The following is an 11,471-nucleotide window of genomic DNA, read 5'->3' as shown; positions in this document are numbered from 1 at the left end:
CTCCACCACCAAATGATGAATTTCACCAACAAAACCAACTGATCCAGCCCTATTACCAACCCAACCAACCAGCCCAGCCCTATTACCAACCCCAAAGCCTACATGCTCAGCCATACAGGCAGCCACCTCAACAACCTCAACAAACAAACCAAAATCCTCAAGCACTGCTCACAACTCCAGGCACCAGCTCAGATCCAAGATAGTATCTGGATTCAGGAGCCTTTCACCACATTACATTCGACCAATTGAACCTAATTAACAGCTCAGAATATCAGGGACCTGAACAGGTGTTTGGAGGTAATGAGAAAGGTATGAGCATTGCTAATATTGGAAGGTCTATCATTCATGCATCTGTGTCAAACAAAACCTTCAAACTTCAGAATTTGCTTCATGTTCCTACAATTTCAAAAAATCTAATCAGTGTATCAAAGTTTGCATTAGATAATGGAGTATTCTTTGAATTTTGGCCTTACTTATGTGCTATAAAATGTCAGGAGTCCAAAAAGGTTCAGCTGCAAGGCAGACTTAGGAATGGATTGTATAGATTTGATGACATTTAGGTTCAAAGATCAAGCTGCAAAGTTGAAAAAGAAAAAGCAGCCAATGCTGAAAAGAGCATTTGTGCAAATGTCAGTATCAAACTTGTACCAGGTGGAAAAGAAGGAAAACATGTGGTCTGCTGTCATTAGTCAAAAGAAAAGAAAAGTGAAAAAAAAATAAGTTGCAGCAAGTCAATAGAAAGTGCCAATAGTGCAATCAACTCTAGTGTCCAAAGTAGTATCAATAAGAATGTCCATGAAGACTCAAATGTAAATGCAAACTTTGACAGTGTTCAAAGCAGTGTCAATAAGAATCTCTACAAAGATTCAAATACAAATGCAAACTTTGATACAATTTCTTCTCAATACAATACAAACACCTTTTCCAACACTCTTAAATGTACTACTGCATTTTTAAATCATTGTGCATCTGATTCCAATACTACAATGAACAATGACTGCCATGGCAAACCTCCAACTAATGCTGCATTGAATTCTTGTATAATAACAATAAACTCAAGTAATGCACCACATACTTGTAGCAATCACCCAGCCAATTCCCTTTACCATAACACTTACCCAGCCAAAACCTCACCTAATCAAGTCACACACACCACTCCCACTACTAAAACAACAACTGAAATCTCACTCAACCAAATCACAAGCACCAATACCAACAACTCCTTAGACCTTTGGCACAAATGACTTGGTCATCCCTCCACCAAAGTCACAAAAATCGTTTTGGCTAGCCTCAATATTCACTTACCCCAGGACAACACTCCCATTACTACAACCTGTGAACCTTGCTGCATCAACAAAATACACCAAATCCCATTCCCTCACTCCCAAACACAATACACCACACCCTTAGAACTTATCTACTCCGACCTTTGGGGGCTTGCCCCAATACCCAGTAAGTCCGGTTACAGATACTATGCTTGTTTCATATATGCATTCAGCAGATACACATGTACCTATCTACTGCAAACCAAGTCCCAAACCTTCTCAGCCTTCTGTCAATTTCAAACCATGATTGAAACCAAAACTGGCCACAAAATTAAAGCTCTTCAAACAGACAATGGTGGTGAATATCTTTTAAAACCCTTCGCCCAGCATCTTGCAAACCAAGGAATTCAGCACCGACTCACTTGTCCTCACACACACTAGCAAAATGGGTGTGTTGAGCGAAAACACAGACATCTAATCGAAACCTGCCTCACCCTACTCTCTCAAGCCTCTCTACCTCTCTCCTTTTGGGATGAAGCCATCCTAACTGCAACCTTCCTGATAAATCGCTTACCCACCCAAGTCCTCAACTTCAAAACTCCTCTTGAAACCCTCTTCCACACCACACCTGACTATCAGCACCTAAGATCTTTCGGGTGCACATGTTACCCCTTGTTAAAACTATACAATAAACACAAATTCGATCACAAATCTCATAAATGCATTTTCATAGGGTACAGTTCAGACCACAAAGGCTATAAGTGCCTATCCCCATCTGGCAGAGTCTACATGTCAAGAAACGTAATTTTTTGGGAGCATGAATTTTCTTATCCAACTCTATTCAAAACCCCACCACCTAAACCAACCAACCCGGTCCTCTCCCCACCCTCAAACTTCACATTTCGTCAAATCTCTCAACCCCAGCCCTCCCCTAGTCCCTCTTCCTCACCTGCATGCATAGACATTCATGATACACATTCCACTAATATCAATGCTGTATCTAATTCATTACCTGATACATCTGTTGCAGTCACTGAGCACAATGCAGCCACTGACTCTGTTACCACTGTAGATTTCTCTAACTCTCTGTTGCAGGCAGCCGTAGAATCAATGCCTCCAGCACCCACTGCCCAGAACACACATGCAATGGTGACTAGAAGCAAAAATGGCATCTTTAAGCCATGAGTGTTCACAACTACCTTAGCCTCAGCTGCGGAGGAATGTGTAGATCAAAACCTGCCAAAGTCAATAGAACAAGCTCTTAGTACCCCACACTGGAGAGAAGCTATGGAAGAAGAATTATCAGCCTTACAAAACAACTGTACCTGGTGGCTTGTCGATCCTCCAGCTCACTCAGCTCCCATAGGCTGCGAATGGGTGTTCCGAGTAAAAAAAAAATCCAGATGGCAGCATCCAGAAGTACAAGGCCAGGCTTGTGGCAAAGGGGTTTCATCAGAAGCAAGGAGCGGACTATGATCAGATCTTCAGTCCAGTAGTGAGACCTATGACTGTTAGAATCATGTTAAGCATAGCGCTAGCCAAGGGATGGAAAATTCACCAGTTTGATTTCAACAATGCATTCTTGAATGGTGATCTCTATGAAGATGTATTCATGCAACAGCCTGAGGGTTTTGTCTCCTCCAACAAATAGCAAGTTTGCAAGCTCCAAAGATCGCTCTACGGGCTCAAGAAAGCTCCAAGGGCATGGTTCACAAAATTAAGTGCTGCTCTCAACCAATTTGGCTTCTCAAGCACCAAATCTGATGTATCCCTCTTCACCAAACTGACAGCCACCTCTGCCATCTACATTCTTATCTATGTTGATGATATACTAGTCACTGGCACCTCTGAAAGTGAGATTACCACCTTCATGGCACAATTGCACAACACCTTCTCACTAAAAAGCCTTGGAAAAATGCACTATTTTCTTGGAATTGAAGTCCACAGAAGCTCCACAAGCACAGTCACATTAAAACAAACTAAATATAGATACCTACTAAAGAAAGTTGATATGAGCAATGCAAAATCCATCCCAACCCCCATGACCTCCTTCCTGAAACTCTCTGCCTTTGGGGACACTGCATTTACCAATCCCACATTGTACAAGTCAATTGTTGGTGGCCTACAATATGCCACAATAACCAGACCAGAAATCTCCTTCTCAGTGAACAAAGTAGCACAGTTTCTTCACAATCTCCTTGAATCTCATTGGAAGGCTGTCAAGCGTATTTTCAGATATCTAGCAGGAACCATACAACACGGGCTGAGATTCAGCAAATTCACCAACCTCAGAATATATGGATTCTGTGACTCGGACTGGGCCAGTGATATTGATGACCGAAAGTCAACAAATGGCTATGCAATTTACTTGGGATCAAACCTGGTGTCATGGGCGAGCAAAAAACAAACTGCAGTATCCAAAAGTAGCACTGAAGCAGAATTCAGGGGCATATCAGATGCTGTAAGTGAGATCATTTGGTTACAAAACTTGCTAGGAGAAATAAAACTCCCTTGTTCTACCAAGCCTGTAGTCTACTGTGACAATCAGAGTGCTGTACTATTGTCAGCAAATCCAATTTTATATAACAAATCCAAACATTTTGCACTAAGTCAGTCTTTTGTCAGAGATTTTGTCACCAAAAAAAAAAATCTTTGTGCAGCATATTCCAACTCAGGATCAACTAACAGATACTCTAACAAAGCCTCTTCCAGTAGCTGCTTTCCTGAGGTGTGGGGATTCATTAAGAGTGTTTGAAGCAGCACCCTAATGTCTGGAGTAGCTGAGGTAGCCCTTGGTTTCAAGGGGCATGTAAGTGTATATAGCCAGATAACTCCATACACAGAATGCAGAAGCAAAAGTAGTTACAAACTGTCAAAGCAGTTGGAAGTTATTAATGACAGCTCAGTAGTTAGTTACACTAAATCAATTACACTCACCTTTAGTTAGTTACTCCCAGCCTAAACAATCTGTAATCACACCTTATAAATATCTTCACTGTACCTCCTTTATGATCTGCTTTTTCACAATTAGTAATGAATAACAATATTGTTCTCTTTCACACTCTTCTACGCTCTTCTCTTATCTTCCTTCTCTGAGCCCTCAAAGCTCTTATCTACTCTTCTCCTTCTTTCTTCAAGAATCTGATACCTTTCAGTAGCTCTATATATTAGAAGAGAGAGTTATGACTTGGTGATGTATCTTCTATCCACTCATGTACAATTCTAATGATTTAATACACTATTATTTAGATTAATCTTTTTGGGTTCAATATACTCTTCTCTACTTTATTGTCTTTTGGATTTTAACTCTCTGTTATTAATTTTTTGTTCTTTTATTGTTCTTTAAACTTTTATACTTGAGTTTCTATATGATATCAAGAGCTTCTGATTTTTCTCAACTGTGGATGCATCTTCATATTCATCTAACAATTCACCTCCTGGAATCAACAACAACAATTCAAATCTTGAAAATTCTGGCAACAACAACAACAACAATAATCTTGCTAATCTCAATCCCTTTTCTTTCCCACCTCAATTATTCAACTCCCGACCCTTTACTCCGATTAGTGATAAATTAGGAGAAAGAAATCACAAGACTTAGTAACAACAAGTATTGACGGCAATTCAAGGTCAGCTTTTGGAGGATTGAAGGTCAGTCTCTGGTTATTATGCATTCTTAGGTACTAATCTAATCTCATGGTCATGCAGAAAGCAAACTACTATTCGCAGGTCCTCCACTAAAGATGAGTTTTGGAGTCTTGCTGCATGTGAAGTTGAACTTGTCCAGATCAGGAACCTTCTTTTGGAGTTACAGATTGAAATACCTACAAATCCAGCCATTTACTGTGATAATTTAAGTATTGTGTTTCTCACACTAATCCAATATTGCATGATAAGACAAAGCATCTTTAATTGGACATTCAATTCGTCAAAGATAAAGTCAATTCGAAGCAAATACAAATTGTCAATATACCAAGGATTAAGCAAATAACTGATATTCTTACCAAATTCCTTTCAACTTTATCGTTTGAAAGACTTAAGACCAAACTCAGAATTGTTCCTCGACACAACTTGAGTTTGAATGGGGATATTGGGGATATAAAAAAAAAGTAGAATAACAAGAAGGGGTTAAAAGTAATTTCCATTTTAACTGGTGTAGTAGCTCTATATATTAGACAAGAGAGCTATGACTTGATAATTTATTTTCTATCCACTCATATATAATTTTAATGGTTTAGTACACTATTATTCAAACTAATCTTCTCAAATTCAATATACTATTCTCTATTTTATTGTCTTTTGAATTTTAACTTTCTGTTATAAATTTTTTGTTCATTTCTTTTTCTTTAAATTTTTGTATTTGAATTTTTATAATTTTTTTTATTTTTTGTTTGTAATTTTTTTATGAAATTCATATAAAAAATTATCTATTTTTTATACTAAATAAAAGAAAATAAATTTTTCATTAATTTTTTTTTATTTTTTTCTCTTATTTTTTCTTAAACCAAACAATACGTAAGAATATTTTATAATATGAAGTTTTAATAAACAAGGTAATGACAGCTTAAGCTTAATAGTAGAAAGCAGTCCTTATGCTTAGCTTCCAGCTCAGTTTTTTAAGGGAGAGGTTGTAAGGTGTGGTGGGTGATCAGTGATCGGAGGTAGTGTTGATTATGATAGACTGAAAAATGTGGTATATATGGTGTGGTAATAAAGAAGATATGATGATTTATTTAGGTTAGATATATAATTATTTATGTATTTTTTAAATTTTAAAAAAATAATTTTATGACATAGTATCAAAATTTTTATAATCGAAAAATCTAAAATTTGATTCTTAGAAATTTAAAAGAAATAATTTTAGTATAAAACAAATAAAAAAAATTGGTGGTATAAGTAAAATTAAAAATTATTTCAAACATTAAAAATCAAATTAAAATAAAATTAACATTAAGAATATTTTTTAATTTTTTTAAAAAAATTAAGAGTAAAAAATATAATTTACTTTGTTTTAAATAATCAAACAATTCCTCCATTACATTATTAACTTTTTTTTTCCTACTACTGGGTATTAGCACTTGAATAGTTTAATTTATAACCATGCTCACATCATATTATACTTTCTCAATTTAAAATTTAAAAGATAGTTAGTGACTGCATTTCTAAAGTTGTTATCTTAATGTCTAACTAAAACAAGTAAAAGAGATTAAATATATGTATGCTACTGCATATATATTATTATCAACTTTGCAGAGTTTCATTTTGCTTTTCCCAACGGAATTGTGAGACAAAAAAGCACATAATAATGCCACAATCTAAAGCCTTTTACTATAGATATGGATGACTGAGTTCAAATTGTATAATCTAAAAATTTTGAAAAATACTCTTATTAAATAGATTGTTCTTTCTATTATTTTCAATAACATTGTTAACATATAAGTTAAACCAGGGGTGCACATGGGCATGGTGAAGCCGGGTTTGATGTGATTTAGATTCGGTCCGAAATATACAGCGAGTCTATTTATTAAACCCGAACCTGACCCTAAACCCGATGAAACTAACACATTTTTGGGCCACAATTATATCGGGTGAAAACCGGATAAAAATCGGGCCATTAACATTACATTACGTTGATACGTTCTTGTAAGTTAGCATGTAAAAATATCTAAATTTTCAAGACTCCAACCATTAATTGACATGGTAAAATTCACTTAGAAAAATATAATAAAAACCAACCCTTCTTCAAAATTAAAGCATAACCACAATCAATACTAAAGCATAACCACAATCAATACTAATAATTGTCTAATAACACCAAATATTTAAATCAATACAAATAACACAATATTATGCATTAGTCTAAAATCTTATGCATTCTAAACATAAAACATTAACTTATAGTCTTATAATGACTAATAACACAAAATATTAAAGTTTACAATAGTTAAATTCCACATAAGAATAGCCATGATCCATCACTAATAACACAAAATATTAATTGTGCATGATGACCGGGCCACCGGGCCGACTTCGGGTAACCCGAGCTATGGCCCCGGACCCGACCCGAAATAATGACCGGGTCTATTTTTGCGACCCTTACCCGACCCTAAACCCAGTGAAATCATACCAAATTGGTTCCTAAAGTATTCGGAACCGGGTCTGATCTTCGGGCCGGGGCGGGCCATGTGCACTCCTAAGTTAAACGGATAAATTTTTGATAAATTTTATTATAAGATAAATTAATAATTTTATACTTATTATACATTTTCCTTCTATTTTCATCTCATCTTTGAGAAGAAAACATTTTTATGGGTCCCACATCAATTTTTTTCTTTCCACTCTATTTTTCTTCCTCATCCAAACAACAAAAAACTCACATTTCCATCCATTTTCTTTCTTCACATTTTCTTTCCTTCCATATTCACCCCATCCAAACAATGTGTTTGAGTAATAAAAATTTATTAAAAATTAAAGTAGACAATTTAATTTTTTTTGAAAATAAATTTGAAAGTTTACTCTAAATTAAATTATTTTATAAACCGAAATTATTGTATACTATTGTTGACACTTGGAGAGACCCCTCCTCCTAAGTCTTAACTAAATTAGTTTAATTGCACAATAAAAATCAATTAAAAACATAAGATTAGTTTTTTTTTTTTTTTGTTTTTTTTGTTTCCCACGGTATCCCCCAACCCGGCAGGTCAAGGACTAATCCGTCGCGGTACTGAGCTCCATTTAAGGGTTTGCCGCTGGCCTAAGATTAGTTGCCATAGCATGTGTGTATGCTTGCTTAATTAGAAATTACATTCCACACACATTGATGCTAGAGTTTTGGAATAATATAAAGTTAGCGGTTAAAGCAAAATTTTTCAAAACCTTTTGTAGGGCATTAATTAAATTACTTATATATTACTGATTTTTATGTTAATTAAAGTGCACGGCTTTATTCCATGGCATATGGGTCTCGCATGATTTTGAGGCAAAAGGAATCAAATTACTACTAAATCAGCTTTTCCCCATTATGGTGTAATTAGTGGAGTTCCTTGCAATTGCTGCAATGCTCTTACCCCAATAAACTCAACCTTGGGCTCAGTTTCAATAACGACAACCCTAATTAATTCTTCACCCCTCTCAACCATAAATTCGTGCCGGTTGGAGCTATGAAATGAAAGAGAAAAAAAAAAACTATTATAGCTAGTTAGTACAAAAATAGAAAAAAATTTAAAATAGTCTTTGACAATTACTTCGAAAGATAACGAGATTTTTGATAAAAAAAAAAAAAATTCAACCCGTTCCATGACAATTACTTCGAAAGGATAACGAGGTTTCTGTGCCAAAAAAATCAATGTTGTTTTTTTTGGCACAGAAACTAATCAGTCCCAAAAAAAAATATCAAGGATCGGATTGAGTGTTTTTTTTTCTTAGGAGTCTCGTTGTCCTTTCGAGATAATTGTCGGGGGTCGAGTGGGATATTTACTCTACAAAATAATAAATAAAATACAAGTGTACAGTTTCTTTCATGTATGTATATGCACATTATATAATAAATATAAAGATAATTCACTAAAAATGCATTTAAATTATTTCGTTATTGATAAAAATATTCTCAAATTTTATTATCGATAAAAAAATTTTCAAATTATTTAAAAACATGACAAATATACAATTGTGAATTGAAATATTCTACGTTAATAAAAAAAATGATGTGACAAACAAAATTTTTTTATATGAAAAATAAGATTTTTTTATGTTAATAGAGTAAATTTTTTATCATAATCAGACATCTTTGACATACTTTAAAATTATTTGATGATATTTTTATCGAGAACAAAATTTAAAAATATTTTTACCAACGTCAATATAATTCGGGTATATTTTTTATTAAAATATAAAAATTTTGTACTTTTTTTTTTATCAAAAATAGGAGACTCGAACCCGCAACCTCTTAATTAAGTATGGGGAGATTATGCCATTTGAGCTATTACTCATTAACTTTTGTACTTAGATATGCTACTAATGTTTGTCCTATATAGTGAAATTAAATTATTATTATTAACCAATTATTATATATCTATGAGATCTGTTATGATATGGTGCATGTCAGCGATTATGGCTGATTTGACAGTGTGACATGGTCTTTGTCTTTAATTAATTGAAGTCTTAACTAAGATTTTCGGAGGCAGTAGAAACTACTAAGAAAGGTTCATCCAACCCTTCTACCAAAATAGTGTTAAGAAATTAAATGGTTTCAGAAAGTTTGTAGTAATTAATAATGGTGATTCAAGTCTGTCCCATATAAAGATCCGTTCAAGAATTGAAGACATCTTAGAAAGCACCAAAACTGATAACTATAAATAGATTCAAATAATATTGGAGTGCTATTTAATAATGTGAGTAAAATTTTAAATTGGATTTGATTATATATTTAGTTTAAACTATAGTACTTAAATGTTTAAATCTTATTAGCCTTTATTAGTAAGTAATTAATATTACTTGAGTCAACTTGACCAACTCTAATAGTCCATCTTTAAGAATCACTCATGATTAAGAAAAAGGGTCAAATGAGATATAAAATATTACTAAAATGAAAACTCACGTGCAGTTAATTTTATATGAAGTTAATAATTAAAGAAGGTTACTATACATACAAGTTTTTTTAGCTTACAAGTTTTACAAGTTGGCACAAGTCCAACAAAACACACGCATTACACTCTCACATTCAAGAGTAAATAAACGCATCTTATTCAACCACTTCCTGTTTTCAAAGCGCACTACTCACCATGCATTATGAATGACTCTTCTTCTTCTTCCTCCATGAAAACGAGTTTCTTGGCAAATTTGAAGATAATGAAACTTCAGAAATACACTCAAACGATTACAGAAATACATCCAAACGATTATAGAAATACACCCAAAAGATTACAGAAATACACCCAAAATTCGTTGAAGTACACCTTATGCATAATTCAGAACTTTTTCTCTTTCTCCTCCTCATCTTCTGCTGCTTCTTCTTCTTCAAAAATGATTTCAAAACTTGATGTCAAAAAATAATGGAAATCGAGAATAACGAAGAAAATAGAGAGAAAAGCAAGTAAATGAAGAAAGAGAAAGAGAAGACAAGAAACGAAAGAAAAGAAGAAGACGAGGAGGAAGAGGAAGAAGAACGTGCAGCAAAAAGAAGAAGAAGGTGCAGTGAAAACATACAGTACGGTTTGAAGCGCGTTAATATAAATGACTTGTAAAGACTTGTATAAAAAAACGCTTGTATATGGAAAATTATTCATAATTAAAAGTCGTTAGATGATAATTTAGTCAAATCTATTGACTCATTTAACAATTCTAATCTATTAACTTCATATGAAGTTCACCTAAATTTCTACCTATTACTAAGAAAAAATTAGTATAAAGAACTAATTTCATTTAAAATTTTTTTATCTGTTTAAACTGAAGACAAAGACAACCTAGTCTATGCACTATTAACTTGAGCGATGCATTGGTTCCATTAAAATTTTATGGACAAATATACGTGTATGTTCTAGAGGTAGTTGGGTAACTTGGTTCTCACAATAAATTTCATTGCATTGAGGATCAAAAAGCATTTATAATATCATGGAAATTTGAGCACCAACATGATCCACTTTTTATTGAAACGTGATGGTCTGCTTTAAAATATGAAAAAAATGTACCCTAGTACAGTATATTGCATTCTGACCAAGCAAAATTAGTAATAATAATGATCCCCAAGGGGCAAGGTTTTTAATCTTTTATCCCAGTAAAAAAAGAAAAAGGAAAAAGGGTATATATAGTAATAAAATCTTACATCCAAAGTTGGAAATTGAAAGATGGCGTTTTGGAAGAGAAATGGTTGAAAATAAAAGTTAAATTTATGTTTTTGTGCTATTTTTTCTCTCTCTTCAAAATGATAAACTCAAAATACACCAAAATAATAATAATAAAAAAACTTGCTAAGGTATTTTAGATGGCATTGATGGATTTTTTTTTTGGTATCTTTTAGTATCACAAAACAAGAACTAATATGTCGTGAATTTGAACATATAAAATGTGAAATTATACTTTTGATACTTATTTAAATAGACGAATAAATTAACTACTCGACATATTTAAATTAGTTAGTTTTTTTTTTATTTCTTGACATAGATTAAAAACACTAAAAATTTTGATAGTAAAAATCTTAAATTAAACCTC

This window comes from Arachis hypogaea, chromosome 17, assembly GCF_003086295.3.
Source record: "Arachis hypogaea cultivar Tifrunner chromosome 17, arahy.Tifrunner.gnm2.J5K5, whole genome shotgun sequence".
NCBI classification, from domain to species: Eukaryota; Viridiplantae; Streptophyta; class Magnoliopsida; order Fabales; family Fabaceae; genus Arachis; species Arachis hypogaea.
This window is presented reverse-complemented; position numbering follows the sequence as displayed.